The sequence below is a fragment of the Bubalus kerabau genome, chromosome 6 (assembly GCF_029407905.1).
Source record: "Bubalus kerabau isolate K-KA32 ecotype Philippines breed swamp buffalo chromosome 6, PCC_UOA_SB_1v2, whole genome shotgun sequence".
NCBI lineage: Eukaryota > Metazoa > Chordata > Mammalia > Artiodactyla > Bovidae > Bubalus > Bubalus kerabau.
This window is the reverse complement of record NC_073629.1, coordinates 46,788,652-46,805,977: the sequence shown is the minus strand read 5'-3', so window position 1 is coordinate 46,805,977 and position 17,326 is coordinate 46,788,652. Positions and strand designations below refer to the sequence as shown.

At 39.4% G+C, this 17,326-nt stretch overlaps 1 protein-coding gene across 1 annotated transcript in view; it reads right to left on the bottom strand.

The window, feature by feature from the left end:
- The window catches only part of DPYD (dihydropyrimidine dehydrogenase), a 957,062-nt gene that overhangs the window by 432,298 nt on the left and 507,438 nt on the right, over window positions 1-17,326 (bottom strand). The window lies entirely within an intron of this gene.

Here is a 17,326-nt window from a genome sequence, read left to right as displayed (position 1 = left end):
CTCTATTGGCTTTTCCCCTGCTTCATTCTGTACACCAAGGTCAAATTTGCCTGTTACTCCAGGTAGCTCTTGACTTCTTACCTTTGCATTGCTGTCCCCTATAATGAAGAGGACATCTTTTTTGGGTGTTAGTTCTAGAAGGTCTTGTAGGTCTTCATAGAACCATTCAACTTCAGCTTCTTCAGCATTACTGGTCAGGGCATAGGCTTGGATTACCATGATATTGAATGGTTTGCCTTGGAAACAAACAGAGATCATTCTGTTGTTTTTGAGACTGCACTCAAGTACTGCATTTTGGACTCTTTTGTTGACTATGATGGCTACTCCATTTCTTCAAAGGGATTCTTGCCCACAATAGTAGATATAATGATCATCTGAGTTAAATTCACCCATTCCAGTCCATTTTAGTTTGCTGATTCCTAGTCTATGTTCACTCTTGCCATCTCCTGTTCACCACCTCTAATTTGCCTTGATTCATGGACCTAACATTCTAGTTCCTATGCAATATTGCTCTTTACAGCATCAGACCTTATTTCTATTACCAGTCACATGCACAACTGGATGATGTTTTTGCTTTGGCTCCGTCTCTTCATTCTTTCTGGAGTTATTTCTCCACTGATCTCAAGTAGCATATTGGGTACCTAACAACCTGGGGAGTTCATCTTTCAGTGTCCTATCTTTTTGCCTTTTCATACTGTTCATGGGGTTCTCAAGGCAGGAATACTGAAGTGGTTTGCCATTCCCTTCTCCAGTGGACCACATTTTGTCAGAACTCTCCACCATGAACCATCTGCCTTGGATGGCCCTACATGGCAAGGGTCATAGTTTCAATGAGTTAGACAAGGTTGTGGTCCATGTGATTATATTGGTTGGTTATCTGTGATTGTGGCTTTCAGTCTGTCTGCCCCCTGATGGAGAAGGATAAGAGGCTTATGAAAGCTTCCTGATGGGATAGACTGACTGAGGGGGATCCTGGTTCTTGTTTTGATGAGCAGGACTGTTGATGGGTGTAGCTGTGTTCCCTCTGTGCTATTGACCTGGGGCCAAACTATGGTGGAGGTAATGAAGATAATGGTGACCTTCCTCAAAGGATCCCATGCATGTACTGCTACAGTCCTTGCCCCCAACCCTGCAGCAGGCCACCACTGACCCACGCCTTCCCTGGAGACTCCTGAACACCCACAGGCAAGTCTCCTGTGGGGTCACTGTTCCTTTCTCCTGGGTCCTGGTGCACAAGGTTCTGTTGTGCCCTCCAAGAATCCTTTCCCCAGTCCTATGTAAGTTCTAGTACCTCTATGGTGGGGTTAATGGCGACCTCCTCCAAGACAACTTATGCCATACCCACAGCCTGAGCCCCTATCCCTGTGGCAGACCACTGCTGACCCATACCTCCACAGGAAATGCTCAAACACAGTTCTGTCTCAGTCTCTGTGGGGTCCTTGGGTCCTGGTGTGCACAAGGTTTGTTTGAGCCCTCTGAGCATCTCTGCTGGGAATGGGGTTTGATTCTAAACGTGAATTCGCCCCTCCTGTCATCCTGTTGGGGCTTCTCCTTTGGCCTTGGACATGAGGTATCTCCTCACAGCTGCTCCAGTGCCTACCATCTTACTGGGTTTCTCTGACCTTGGACATGGGGTATCTCCATACGACCAGTGAAGCACGTATGATTTCCCTGGTGGCTCAGTTGGTAAAACATCTGCTTACAACATGGGAGACCCAGGTTCAATCCCTGGGTTGGGAAGATCCCCTGGAGAAGGAAATGGCAACCCTCTCCAGTACCCTTGCCTGGAGAATCTCATGGATGGAGGAGCCTGGTGGGCTACAGTCCATGGGGTTGCAAAGAGTCAGACACGACTGAGCAACTTCACTTTCTTTTCACTTTCTTCAAAAATAGAACAGATAAAAGTTTATTTTCTATAAAAAAGAAAAAAAAAGATGAATTACCATAGTTCTTGTGTTTGGCCCATTAGAAATATTCAATTTTTTTAATTGATATTTATTGATCAGAAAGCATTAGGTGATATCTCTGCTTCAAGTGATACTGTAATTACCATTATAAAATGGAGTGCTAGTGACCTCTTAATATTCAGAGTGATGTTAGAGATTTTTCAGTACTAGTAAAGAGATTTAAATGGTAAACAGGCTGATTATATTTGTTTGCTTAAGATCATTTACTTGACCTTTCTTATGCTTAAAAAAAAAAAAACTATGCTGTTTCCATGGTTACTGCTGGAGTAAGATAATCACAATGGACTCAATGAAATTGAAAAGGAAACTTTCAGAGATGAGCTGGTAAAAACTAGAAGAATTGGCATCCAAAAATGGTAGATGAAAATGAAAAACAAAATTTGCAGAGTGAACTGCAGCTATCATACTACAACAAATGAATTTTTAAAAATATGTTAAGTGAAAAGAGCAAGATATAAAAAATATATTATGATACCTAAACATGCTTCTGTGATGAAATATAAAAAAATAACTCAGAGAATAACTTAAAACAATTACCACTATTACTTTTTGGAGTAAGTTGGGGGAGAAATTAGGGGGTGGAGGAGCAACAGAGGCTTTCTACAAGCATTCATAGTATGTAATTTTAAAGATTTATTCCTGAACTGCAGAAACACATGGTAGAATAAGAAATTTGCTTAATGAATTTTTTGATAGAATAGTGAATATTGTTATAAGCTATTGATAAAACTTTATTGGTTTACCTAGAAACCTGTAACATAAATCTTAGGTATATTTATTCTTTTTTAATTTCCAAGAGTCTGCTGTGAATTTGTTGTTTTTTAATCCAAAAAGTCTTATTTGGTTGTAATAGTTAGAATTTCAAAATCATGCACCACAGGAAAAAAAATGTCCTTTAAAGTATATCTATCACCTTCTATACAAGTGGGATTTAACTATACATTATTCCATAAAGCATAGACTCACTTTATAGATAAATCTAATGACAAACATCCTGTTACATAATATGATTCCATCATTATAAATCTGGCATACTGCTACCCTGGGAATAGCAAAACATAAAATAAAATTCAACAGTGGCCCAGTTTCCAGTGCAACTCCACTATTATGAAAGAATTCTCTAACATTTTATTTTCTTCATGAACTTAGTTTATTAATATTTGATTAGTCCCTGAAATAAACTTTATACTGGTCAGAATAATTTCCATTTTGTTGTTTTGGATGAGTGACATGAATAGGATGAGAATTTGTTTTTAATACATCAATTTTCCATCCTAGTATCTTGTACAAAGCACTCAAAACCTGAATTAGTGACATTTACCCATTTGTCATCAGGAACTTTGAATCTGTCTATCCACATAGTTAAACACAGTAAACAAGATCAACAATGTTATCCTAAAAACACAAAACAATTTATCAGAGAAATAGTGGTGTTGAAAATGCAGAAACAATAATAGTTTAGACTTATAGCACAGATATTTCACATAGATCATTTATTTGATCTTTGCAACTCTATCACCATGCAGTTAATGCTACAATCAGGGCTTAGAGAAATTAAAGTGACTTGCCCACTATTGTACAATTCTAGTGAGCATTAGAAATGAGACTAGAATCTAGCTGTATTTATGTTATATGAGTAATAAAATTATTAGTGATTTAATGTTTATGTATTTGATAATAATTAGGACTGACTTTAGTTGCAAGAAATATAAATTGACTTAACTTATATTTTAAAAGTGGGATGTGGCATGTGTGCTTTAAAGTAAAGGAAGATATCACATAATGCCAGAAAGGATATTCAGTTAGGAATTGACTCTCTGTCTCTTCTCTGCTTCAATTTGTATATCTGTTCATTCTTTTTCTTTCCTACAGACGGCTTCCTCTATCTCAGTTCTAATGACAGAACACAACTCTGTGACAGGACTTAGGTTATAAGTTGTACGTATAGTCTCTCCCCCAAACTGGTAAACTCTCAGGTCCACCAACCATGGTGGCAGAGACTCTGATGTGTTTAACTTGGGTCTGAGAGTCCCTGTTTGTATAGTTAACTTTATCTAGTAAGATGGAGGGCTCCCCAAGTGGTGCTAGTGGTAAAGAAACCACCTACCAACGCAGGAGACATAAGAGACTCAGGTTTGATCCCTGGGTCAGGAAGAATCCCTGGATGAGGGCATGGCAACCCACTTCAGTATTCTTGCCTGGAGGATCCCACAGACAGAGGAGCCTGGCAGGCTACAGTAAACACAGTCACGAACAGTTGGACGCAACTGAAGCGACTTACACACACAGCACAGTAGAACTGATTAAGATTCACACACATGCTCAGGGCTTCTCTTGTAGCTCAGTCGGTAAAGAATCTGCCTGCAGTGAGGGACACCCAGGTTCGATCCCTGGGTTGGGAGGATCCCCTGGAGAAGGAAATGGTGACCCACTCCAGTATCCTTGCCTGGAAAATCTTATGGACAGAGAAGCCTACTGGGCTAGAATCCATGGAGTCACCAAGAGTCGGGCATGACTAAGTGACTAACACTTACTTCAGTTCAGTTCAGTTCACTCGCTCAGTCATGTCCGACTCTTTGTGAACCCATGGACTGCATCACGCCAGGCCTTCCTGTCCATCAACAACTCCCAGAGTTTACTCAAACTCATGGTCATTGAGCTAGTGATACCATCCAGCCATCTCATCCTTTGTCATCCCCTTCTCCTCCTGCCTTCAATCTTTCCCAGAATCAGCGTCCTTTCAAATGAGTCAGCTCTTTGCATCAGGTGGCCAAAGTATTTGAGTTTAAGCTTCAACATCACTCCTTCCAATGAATATTCAGGACTAATTTCCTTTAGGATGGACTGGTTGGATCTCCTTGCAGTTCAAGGGACTCTCAAAAGTCTTCTCATCCATACATGACTACTGGAAAAATTATAGCCTTGACTAAATGGAACTTTGTTGGCAAAGTAATGTCTCTGCTTTTTAATATGCTATCTAGGTTGGTCATAACGTTTCTTTCAAGTAGTAAGCTTCTTTTAATTTCATGGCTGCAGTCATCATCTGCAGTGATTTTGGAGCCCCCAAAAATAAAGTCTGCCACTGTTTCCAATGTTTCTCCATCTATCTGCCATGAAGTGATGGATCCAGATGCCATGATCTTTGTTTTCTGAATGTTGAGATTTAAGCCAGCTTTTTCACTCTCCTCTTTCACTTTCATCAAGAGGCTCTTTAGTTCTTCTTCAATTTCTGCCATAAGGGAGGAGTCATCTGTGTATCTGAGGTTATTGATATTTCTCCCGGCAATCTTGATTCCAGCTTCTGCTTCATGCAGCCCAGCGTTTCTCATGATGTACTCTGCATAGAAGTTAAATAAGCAGGGTTTCAATACACAGCCTTGACATACTCCCTTTCGTATTTGGAACCAGTCTGTTGTTCCATGTTCAGTTCTAACTGTTGCTTCTTGACCTGCATACAGATTTCTAAGAAGGCAGATCAGGTGGTCTGGTACTCCCATCTCTTTCAGAATTTTCCACAGTTTATTGTGATCCACACAGTGAAAGGCTTTGACACAGTCAATAAAGGAGAAATAGATGTTTTTCTGGAACTCTCTTGCTTTTGTGATGATCCAGCAGATGTTGGCAATTTGATCTCTGGTTCCTCTGCCTTTTCTAAAATCAGCTTGAATATCTGGAAGTTCACGGTTCCCGTACTGTTGAAGCCTGGCTTGGAGAATTTTAAGCATCACTTTACTAGTGTGTGAGATGAGTGCAATTGTGTGATAGTTTGAGAATTCTTTGGTATTGCCTTTCTTTGGGATTGTAATGAAAACTGACATTTTCCAGTCTTTTTGGCCACTGCTGAGTTTTCCAAATTTGCTGGCATATTGAGTGCAGCACTTTCACAGCATCATCTTTTAGGATTGAAATAGCTCAACTGGAATCCCATCACCTCCGCTTTGTTCGTAGTGATGCTTTCTAAGGCCCACTTGACTTCACATTACAGGATGTCTGGCTCTAGGTGAGTGATAACACCATCGTGATTATCTGGGTCGTGAAGATCTTTTTTATACAGTTCTGTGTATTCTTGTCACTACTTCTTAATATCTTCTGCTTCTGTTAGGTGCATACCATTTCTGTCCTTTATGGAGCCCATCTTTGCATGAAATGTTCTCTCGGTATCTCTAATTTTCTTGAAGAGATCTCTAGTCTTTCCCATTCTATTGTTTTCCTCTATTTCTTTGCACTGATCATTGAGGAAGGCTTTCTTATCTCTACTTGCTCTTCTTTGGAACTCTGCATTCAAATGGGTATATCTTTCCTTTTCTCCTTTGCTTTTTTCACTTCTCTTCTTTTCACAGCTATTTGTAAGGCCTCTTCAGACTGCCATTTTGCTTCTTTGCATTTCTTTTTCTTGGGCATGGTGTTGCTCCCTGTCTCCTGTACAATGTCATGAACCTCCGTCCATAGTTCATCAGATACTCTGTCTTTTTTACTTACTTACACATAGATGCTCATGTAACCAAACATGGAGTAACTGAGAGTTGAACAAGTAATCTTAAACAAGTCTTTTATAGTACGACTAGTTCACGTTAGAAAGAAGTTACAATATGGGCATTGATAAAGCCTCATTAAATAGGAAAAAGGCAAATTTATTATCATTTAGTGAACTTAAACTTTCCAAAGTCTTGAATCAATCATGATAATCCGTTTCTTATTCCTGCGGCCCCAAATGTTGCAAGTACAAAATTCTAAGAACCTTGAAACCCTCTCATGATTTAGACCACACTGGTAATTCTGTATTTTCAATGACATATGTGCTGAAGACTGCCAACAAAAAATGGCCTAGAGTGCATTTAGTCTCAATCTTGGGTTGGACCGAATAGACTGAACGGCTACTCTATGTAAGGAGGGTAAGAGAGTGGAAGGAGCAAGAAGAAAAACAAACAAATGACAATGGTGCACTGTGCAATAGAATAATTAGGGAGACGATTTAGAACCTTATCAGGCTTTAAAAAGGGGCGGCACAGTGGTGAAAGTATCCACCTGCTAAAAGAATTCACCTGCCAATGCAGGAGGCCCAAGAGATGAGGTTTCGATTCCTGGGTCAGGAAGATCCCCCAGAGTAGGAAATGGCAACCTACTCAAGTATTCTTGCCTGGAATATTCCATAGACAGAGGAGCCTGGAAGGCTATAGTCCATGGGGTCACAAAGAGTCAGACAAAACTGAGCGACTGTGCAGGTGAGCAAGCTTAAAAAGGGAAATGATAAGTGGAAACTAAATATTCTGAATGTATATGTCTAGGAAGGAATCTTACTCATATCCTCTATAGGGCATACCTGGGCCAAATGTCTTTCACCTCCTGAATAGTGTCAGACATCTAGAGGATTTGGTTTCTCACACTACACAAGCATGACCATTCATTTTTTTAATTTAGCCATGTTTGATAGGTAAAATTCTAGGTCCCAGACTTGTGTAGCCTTTTGTCTTTCTTCTTGCCCCTTTTCAAGGAGTTTATAACTTTGCAAACAAGACATTGAAAATAATTTGGTTTGCTCTTTGAATTTTTCATCTATCAAAATAGCTTCACTATATCACAGATATGTTGTAAGATATTATATGGAATGATAGAGCGCATGCCTGATATGAGGTATTTGATAAATATTTATTCATTCATCACTTTTCCAACTCTGGAGACTAACTAGAAATTGTGAAAGTTCAGGCAATTGACCTTACCTAGTGCACAAGCTTGGAGAAGGCAATGGCACCCCACTCCAGTACTCTTGCCTGGAAAATCCCATGGACAGAGGAGCCTGGTAGGCTGCCGTCCATGGGGTCGCTAAGAGTTGGACAGGACTGAGCGACTTCACTTTCACTTTTCACTTTCATGCATTGGAGAAGGAAATGGCAACCCACTTCAGTGTTCTTGCCTGGAGAATCCCAGGGACGCCGGAGCCTGGTGGGCTGCCGGGTCACACAGAGTCGGGCACGACTGAAGTGACTTAGCAGCAGCAGCCACCGCAGTGCACAAGGGGAAGCTGGGTATGAAACAGGAAATGAGGATGTAGGAAGACTGCATAGAGTTGGGTCAGCTTAAAGAGTCGTGAATGACCGTTTTAAAGAGTCTAAAATTCTTCATGCAGGCTTTAAGAATCTTTTGTGTTTTGTCTCCTATTCAAGCTAGTAATACCAATAGCTCACAGCAGCTGTGCATTCACAGAGGTAAGTTTTACAAAAAACAGATGAAGAGCTTTTTCAGTGCTGATATCAGATGGATTAGAACGTGATTAATCAACACACAGACTGATTAAATTATTGGGTTCACTGTTCAGATAAGAGGTTTTGGATACACTCTGCCAAACTGTAATTAACTTAGAAATTTCTGCTGGCCTGCTCATAAGATGATCATGTGATATGCTTTGAAGAAATCTTTTAGAGCCCAAAACAGCAGCTGTGAAGGTGTAAGCATGAGTCAGTTCTAATAATTGTTAAACATCTCCAAGTATTAGAGCAGAATTTTCACTTTTTAAAAATGATAAACATTAGAAAGGCTTTACTTTGTACAAAACGTGTATAAATAATGTGGTCTTACTCTAGAAGCCACTGTAAATGAAATGACTATTACTTAAAGAAGGGGGCATCCAAAAGAATCAGACAGGAGTTCTCCATTTTTGCATTATAATTAACAAGATATTGAGAGAAAACCCTCACAACACAGGACACTTAAAAAGACTGGACATGGTACGAAAAAACAAAACCAAGAGATGCACAACCATCCCTGTGTCAAAACAAGGAGGTTTCTCAAAGATCAGAAATGACAACCCAGCAGAGATCCACCAGGCAAACCAGTTGTAGGGTGATGTTTGCCCCCAAGGTGTCTGCCAGTCCCAAGTGGCCTAGAGTAAGAGTTCTAATGACTTAGAAACGTCTGAGAGAGCTGGCAAAGTCAGGGCCCAAGTGCGGTAGTTGGGTGACAAGAAACCTCCACATATAGGTAGGACCAACAAAAAGTGATGCTCTCATCTCATTTTGTGAGCTAAAGAATTACTGTAGGGCAATGATGGGATGTGTTCATTTGAGTCCTGATTTTGTGTGAGAAAGAAAATATCTCTCCTAAGAATACAAATTTGGCTGGGCCCCAAAGCACAGGTGGAAAATTTGGTTTAAAAGTAGTTCTTACTCATAGTGTCTTCAGGTAACTAGTGTCCACATCACTCTGGAGAAATTTTTACCTCAGGGATGTGAGTTCACAGTAGAATTCTACTAACCAAATGAGGGCTAAAAGCCTCATAAGTGAAAGTCAGTAGGAAGAAAATATTAAAATGTCAGATCTATCAAAAAAAAAAAAAGAACAAATACACAGATATTGAGATTTTCAAATATGGAATCTAAAATTTAACATGTTTGAAAAATAAAAGAGAGGCTTAAATGTATAAATCAAAGAATAAGAAATTCAAAGCTTACCATAAAATTTTACGTATCAGAAAAATAATTTTTAGAAATAAAAAGCAGTAACTGGGAAAAAAAGAATCTGAATAGTTTAGGGTAATTAAGAGACTAGACATGGTTGAAGAAAAGTAGTCAACTTGATGATATATCTGGGAAAATTACCTGAAAGGCATCACAGACATAGGAGATGAAAGTAAAGAGAAATGAAACATGGGGAATTAAATGAGAAATCTGACTGAAGTTCACAAGAAGATAATTGGAAGAATCAGGAAGTGAAATATTTCAATATTTATTGTCATAGACTTAATACAATTAAAGAAAGATGTCAATCTTCAGATCTAGGGACCTCAACAAACTCAAGGAAAGTCCATTGGATCAATGGAAAAGAATAGAGAGCCCAGAAATAAACCTATACTTATCTGGTCAATTAATCTACAACAAAGAAGGTAAGAATATACAACGGGGAAAAGGTAGTCCCTTCAATAAATGATGTTACGAAAATTCGACAACTACATGCAAAAGACTGAAACTAGACTTACTATATTACACCATATACAAAAATAAACTCAAATTGGATTAAAGACTAAATATAAGACCTGAAACCATTAAACTTCTAGAAGGAAATATAGGCAGTAAGCTCTTTTACACTGGTATTAGCAATATTTTTGTGACTGTGTCTCCTGAGGGAAGGGCAACTAAAGCAAAACATAAATAGGACTACATAAAACTAAAAACCTTTTGCATAGTGAAAGAAACCATCAACAAAATGAAAATGCAGCCTACTGACTGGGAGAAGATATTTGCAAAAATATGTTCAATAAAGGATTAATATCCAAAATGTATAAAGAACTCATACAAAAGTAACAAAAAACAACTTGAGGGGCTACGCTGGTGGCTTAGTCGTAAAGAACTGGCCTGCCAATTCAGGAGACACTGGTTCAATCTCCGGCCTGGGAAGATCCTGCATGCTGCAGAGCAAACTAATTCCATACAGCACAACTATCGCCCGTGCTCTAGAGCCTGGGAGCCACAACGACTGAGCGCAGGTGTCGTAACCTCTGAAGCCCATGTGCCCTAGAGCCCATGCTCTGCAACAAGAGAAGTCACCACAATAAGTAGTCTGGGCACTGCAACTAGAGAGTAGCTCCCAATTGCCACAACTAAGGAAAAGCCACAGCAGCAACTAAGACTCAGCACAGCCAAATATAAATAAAATTCTATTTTAAAAAACTTTATTAAGAAATAGGCTGAGGACATGAACAGACATGTTTCCACATAAGATGTATGGATGGCCAATAGACACACATGTAAAGATGCTCAAGATCACTAAACATCAGAGAAATGAAAATCAAAAAATCACTATGAGATATCATCCCATGCCTGTCAGAATGGCTGTTATCAAAAAGACAATAATGACAAGTGTTAGTGAAGACGTGGAGAAAAAGCAACCCTCACGCACTGTTCGTGGGAATGTAGAATGGCACAACCAAAATGGGAAAAAAATATGTAAGTTTCTCATGAAATTAAAAACAGAAGTATCATATGACCCAGAAATTTCACTTTTAGGTATTAACTAAAGAAAACTGAAACATCAATTCAGAAAGCTGCGTGCACCCACCCAATGTTCACTGCAGCTCTATTCACATTAGCAAAGGTATGGAAGCAGCCTGTGTAGTCACTGATGAAGGAATGGATAAGATATGGCATGTATATACAGTGGAACATGTTGTTGTTCAGTAAAGTCGTGTCTGACTCTTTGCAACCCCACGAACTGCAGCATGCCACGCTCCTCTCTTCTTCACTATCTCCCAGAATTTGCTCAAATTCATGTCCATCAAGTCGGTGATGCTATCTAACCATCTTATCCTCTGACATGCCCTTCTCCTGTTGCCTTCAGTCTTTCCCAAATCAGTATCTTTTCCAGTGAGTTGGCTCTTCACATCAGGTGGCCAAAGGATTGGCACTTCAGCTTCAGCATCAGTCCTTCCAATCAATATTCAGGGTTGCTTTCCTTTAGGATTGACTGGGTTGATCTCCTTGCTGTCCAAGGACTCTTAAGAGTCTTCTCCAGGACCACAATTCGAAAGCATCAATTCTTTGGCACTCAGCCATATTTATGGTCCAACTCTCACATCCATACATGACTAATGGAAGAAATATACCTTTGACTATATGGACCTTTGCTGGCAAAGTGATGTCTCTGCTTTTTAATACACTGCAAAGGCTTGTCATATCTTTCATTTCAAAGAGCAACTGTCAATTTTGTGGCTGCAGTCACTGTCTGCAGTGATTTTGAAACTCAATACAATAAAATCTGTCACCGTTTCCAATTTTTCCCCATCTATTTGTGATGCAGTGATAGGATTGGATGCCATATCTTAGTGTTTTGAATGCTGAATTTCAAGCCAGCTTTTTCACTCTCTTCTTTCGCCCTCATTAAGAGGCTTACTGTGATGCTGAACAGTTTGGCTTGGAAACAAACCAAGATCATTCTATTATTTTTGAGATTGCACCCAAGTACTGCATTTTAGACTCTCTTGTTGACTATGAGGGCAACTCAATTTCTTCTAAGGAATTCTTGCCCACAGTAGTAGATATATGGTCATCTGAATTAAATTCCTCCATCTAGTCCATTTTAATTCACTGATTCCTAAGATGTTGATGTTAAATCTTGCCATCTCCTGCTTGACTATGTCCAATTTACCTTGATTCATGGACCTAACATTCCAGGTTCCTATGTAATATTATTATTTATAGTGTTGGACTTTATTTCCACCAAGAGACACATCCACAACTGACTGTAATTTCTGCTTTGGCCCAGTCACTTCATTCTTTCTGGAGCTATTAGTAATTGCCCTTGCTCTTTCCCAGTAGCATACTGGATACCTTCTGACCTAGGGGCTCATCTTCTGGTCTCATCTTTCTGCCTTTTCACACTGTCCATGGGGTTTTCGCAGCAGGAATACTGGGGTGGTTTGCCATTCCCTCCTCCAGTTGACCACAATTGGTCAGAACTCTTCACTATGACCCATCTGTCTTGGATGGCATTGCATGGCATTGCTCATAACTTCATTGAGTTATACAAGCCCCTTTGCCATGGCAGGGCTGTGATCCATGAAGGGGAATGGAATATTACCCAGATATAAAAAAGAATGAATTCTGCTGTTTGTGTCAAGATGGTTGCATCTAGAAGGTACTATACTAAATGAAATAAATCACACAGAGAAAGAGAAGCACCATACAGTTTTATTGATTCATTAAATATAAAAAGCAATAAACCTAACAAAAAAGAAACAGCCTCATAGATACAGAGAATAAACTGGTGGTTGCCAGAAGTGTGGGGTATGGGGAGATGGGCGAAATAGTGGAGGGGATTAGGTGGTAAAAAATTTAGTTATAATATAAATAAGACACAGATGTGTAACATACAGCATAAGGGATATAGTTAATAATACTATAGCATCTCTGTATGGTGACAGATGGTAACAAGATTTATCAAGATGAACATTCCATAATGTATAAAACTATTGAATCACTATATAGTACACCTGAAACTAATATAATACTGTACATCAATTTTACTCAAAAATAAATAAGTAAATGTAGTTCTTTGTAGCAAAAATAAAGAGATTTAAAAAGAAACCGAAGATTAAAATGACTACCAACAAGAAAAAGCAGATTGATAGTGAAACTTCTTAGCAGTGCCAGTGGAAGTCAGAAGAGAGTAAACTATTTTCTTTAAAGAAGAAATGTTGACTGAGAATAATTGCATACCTTCAAAATTATAACTCAAGAATAAGAGTAAAATAAAGATATTTTCATTTGTTTATTTTTGCTTTTATTTCCAATATTCTGGGAGGTGGGTCATAGAGGATCCTGCTGTGATGTATGTCAGAGAGTGTTTTGCCTATGTTCTCCTCTAGGAGTTTTATAGTTTCTGGTCTTACATTTAGATCTTTAATCCATTTTGAGTTTATTTTTGTGTATGGTGTTAGAAAGTGTTCTAGTTTCATTCTTTTACAAGTGGTTGACCAGAGTTCCCAGCACCACTTGTTAAAGAGATTGTCTTTAATCCATTGTATATTCTTGCCTCCTTTGTCGAAGATAAGGTGTCCATATGTGCGTGGATTTATCTCTGGGCTTTCTATTTTGTTCCATTGATCTATATTTCTGTCTTTGTGCCAGTACCATACTGTCTTGATAACTGTGGCTTTGTAGTAGAGCCTGAAGTCAGGTAGGTTGATTCCTCCAGTTCCATTCTTCTTTCTCAAGATCGCTTTGGCTATTCGAGGTTTTTTGTTTTTCCATACAAATTGTGAAATTATTTGTTCTAGCTCTGTGAAGAATGCTGTTGGTAGCTTGATAGGGATTGCATTGAATCTATAGATTGCTTTGGGTAATATACTCATTTTCACTACATTGATTCTTCCAATCCATGAACATGGTATATTTCTCCATCTGTTAGTGTCCTCTTTGATTTCTTTCACCAGTGTTTTATAGTTTTCTATATATAGGTCTTTAGATTCTTTAGGTAGATATATTCCTAAGTATTTTATTCTTTCCGTTGCAATGGTGAATGGAATTGTTTCCTTAATTTCTCTTTCTGTTTTCTCATTATTAGTGTATAGGAGTGCAAGGGATTTCTGTGTGTTGATTTTATATCCTGCAACTTTACTATAGTCATTGATTAGTTCTAGTAATTTTCTGGTGGAGTCTTTAGGGTTTTCTATGTAGAGGATCATGTCATCTGCAAACAGTGAGAGCTTTACTTCTTCTTTTCCAATTTGGATTCCTTTTATTTCTTTTTCTGTTCTGATTGCTGTGGCCAAAACTTCCAAAACTATGTTGAATAGTAATGGTGAAACTATTAGCAAGGTGAAAAGACAGCCTTCAGAATGGGAGAAGATAATAGCAAATGAAGCAACTGACAAACAACTAATCTCGAGAATATACAAGCAACTCCTACAGCTCAACTCCAGAAAAATAAATGACCCAATCAAAAAATGGGCCAAAGAACTAAATAGACATTTCTCCAAAGAAGACATACAGATGGCTAACAAACACATGAAAAGATGCTCAACATCACTCATTATCAGAGAAATGCAAATCAAAACCACTATGAGATACCATTTCACACCAGTCAGAATGGCTGCGATCCAAAAGTCTACAAGTAATAAATGCTGGAGAGGGTGTGGAGAAAAGGGAACCCTCTTACACTGTTGGTGGGAATGCAAACTAATACAGCCACTATGGAGAACAGTGTGGAGATTCCTTAAAAAACTGGAAATAGACATGCCTTATGATCCAGCAATCCCACTGCTGGGCATACACACTGAGAAAACCAGAAGGGAAAGAGACACGAGTACCCCAATGTTCATCGCAGCACTGTTTATAATAGCCAGGACATGGAAGCAACCTAGATGTCCATCAGCAGATGAATGGATAAGAAAGCTGTGGTACATATACACAATGGAGTATTATTCAGCCATTAAAAAGAATACATTTGAATCAGTTCTAATGAGGTGGATGAAACTGGAGCCTATTATCCAGAGTGAAGTAAGCTAGAAAGAAAAACACCAATACAGTATACTAACGCATATATATGGAATTTAGAAAGATGGTAACAATAACCCTGTGTACGAGACAGCAAAAGAGACACCGATGTATAGAACAGTCTTATGGACTCTGTGGGAGAGGGAGAGGGTGGGAAGATTTGGGAGAATGGCATTGAAACATGTAAAATATCATGTATGAAATGAGTTGCCAGTCCAGGTTCGATGCACGATACTGGATGCTTGGGGCTGGTGCACTGGGACGACCCAGAGGGATGGAATGGGGAGGGAGGAGGGAGGAGGGTTCAGGATGGGGAACACAGGTATACCTGTGGCGGATTCATTTTGATATTTGGCAAATCTAATACAGTTATGTTAAGTTTAAAAATAAAATAAAATTTAAAAAAAAAAAAAAAAAGATATTTTCAAATAAAAAAAATGATGAGCAAATGAATGAACAGGGAAAATGAATGAACTAATGTGACTTCAACAGCAATAAATGTGAAAAACTAAAGATTGAACACTAAGAATTGAAAAGCAAGTTGCATAAAATATAAACTGTCTGATTATGTTTACATAAAATATTAATACAGGCAAAACTAAATAACACACTATTTAGGGAGGCATATGTGGCAAAACATAAACAAAAGCAAGAAAATGATTATCACAGAATTCAATTCAGTTGCACTCAATATGCCAGCAAATTTGGAAAACTCAGCAGTGGCCACAGGACTAGAAAAGGTCAGTTTTCATTCCAATCCCAAAGAAAGGCAATGCCAAAGAATGCTCAAACTACCACACAATTGCACTCATCTCACATGCTAGTAAAGTAATGCTCAAAATTCTCCAAGCCAGGCTTCAGCAATAAGTGAACTGTGAACTTCCTGATGTTCAAGCTGGTTTTAGAAAAGGCAGAGGAACCAGAGATCAAATTGCTAACATCCGCTGGATCATCGAAAAAGCAAGAGAGTTCCAGAAAAACATCTATTTCTGCTTTATTGACTATGCCAAAGCCCTTGACTATGTGGATCACAACAAACTGTGGGAAATTCTGAAAGAGATGGGAATACCAGACCACCTGATCTGCCTCTTGAGAAATCTGTATGCATGTCAGGAAGCAACAGTTAGAACTGGACATGGAACAACAGACTGGTTCCAAATAGGAAAAGGAGTGCGTCAAGGCTGTATATTGTCACCCTGCTTATTTAACTTCTATGAAGAGTACATCATGAGAAACGCTGGACTGGAAGAAGCACAAGCTGGAATCAAGATTGCTAGGAGAAATATCAGTAACCTCAGATATGCAGATGACACCACCCTTATGGCAGAAAGTGAAGAGGAACTAAAAAGCCTCTTGATGAAAGTGAAAGTGGAGACTGAAAAGTTGGCTTAAAGCTCAACATTCAGAAAATGAAGATCATGGCATCTGGTCCCATCACTTCATGGGAAATGGATGGGGAAACAGTGGAAACAGTGTCAGACTTTATCTTTTTGGGCTTCAAAATCACTGCAGATGGTGATTGCAGCCATGAAATTAAAAGACACTTACTCCTTGGAAGGAAAGTTATGACCAACCTAGATAGCATATTCAAAAGCAGAGACATTACTTTGCCAACAAAGGTCCATCTTGTCAAGGCTATGGTTTTTCCTGTGGTCATGTATGGATGTGAGAGTTGGACTGTGAAGAAGGCTGAGTGCCAAAGAATTGATACTTTTGAACTGTGGTGTTGGAGAAGACTCTTGAGAGTCCCTTGGACTGCAAGGAGGTCCAACCAGTCCATTCTGAAGGAGATCAGCCCTGGGATTTCTTTGGAATGAATGATGCTAAAGCTGAAACTCCAGTACTCTGGCCACCTCATGCGAAGAGTTGACTCAGGAAAAGACTCTGATGCTGGGAGGGATTGGGGGCAGGAGGAGAAGGGGACGACAGAGGATGAGATGGCTGGATGGCATCACTGACTTGATGGTCGTGAGTCTGGGTGAACTCCGGGAGTTGGTGATGGACAGGGAGGCCTGTCGTGCTGGGATTCATGGGGTCGCAAAGAGTTGGACACGACTGAGCGACTGAACTGAACTGAACTGAGAGGGAAGGATGGGACTTCCCTGGTGGCTTAGATGGTAAAGAATCTGCCTGCAGTGCAGAAGACCCAGTCCCAAAATTGGGAAGATCCTCTGGAGAAGGGAACAGTAACCCACTCCAGTATTCTTGTCTGTAGAACTCCATGGACTGAGGAGCTACAGTCTGCGGGGTCACAGAGACTGGACAGCACTGAGTGACTGATACTTTCACTTTCACTTTTCAGAGGGAAGGACACAACTGAGGAGGGGTACATAGACTCAAAGATACAGAAATGCCCTGTTCTGCATCTTAATTTGT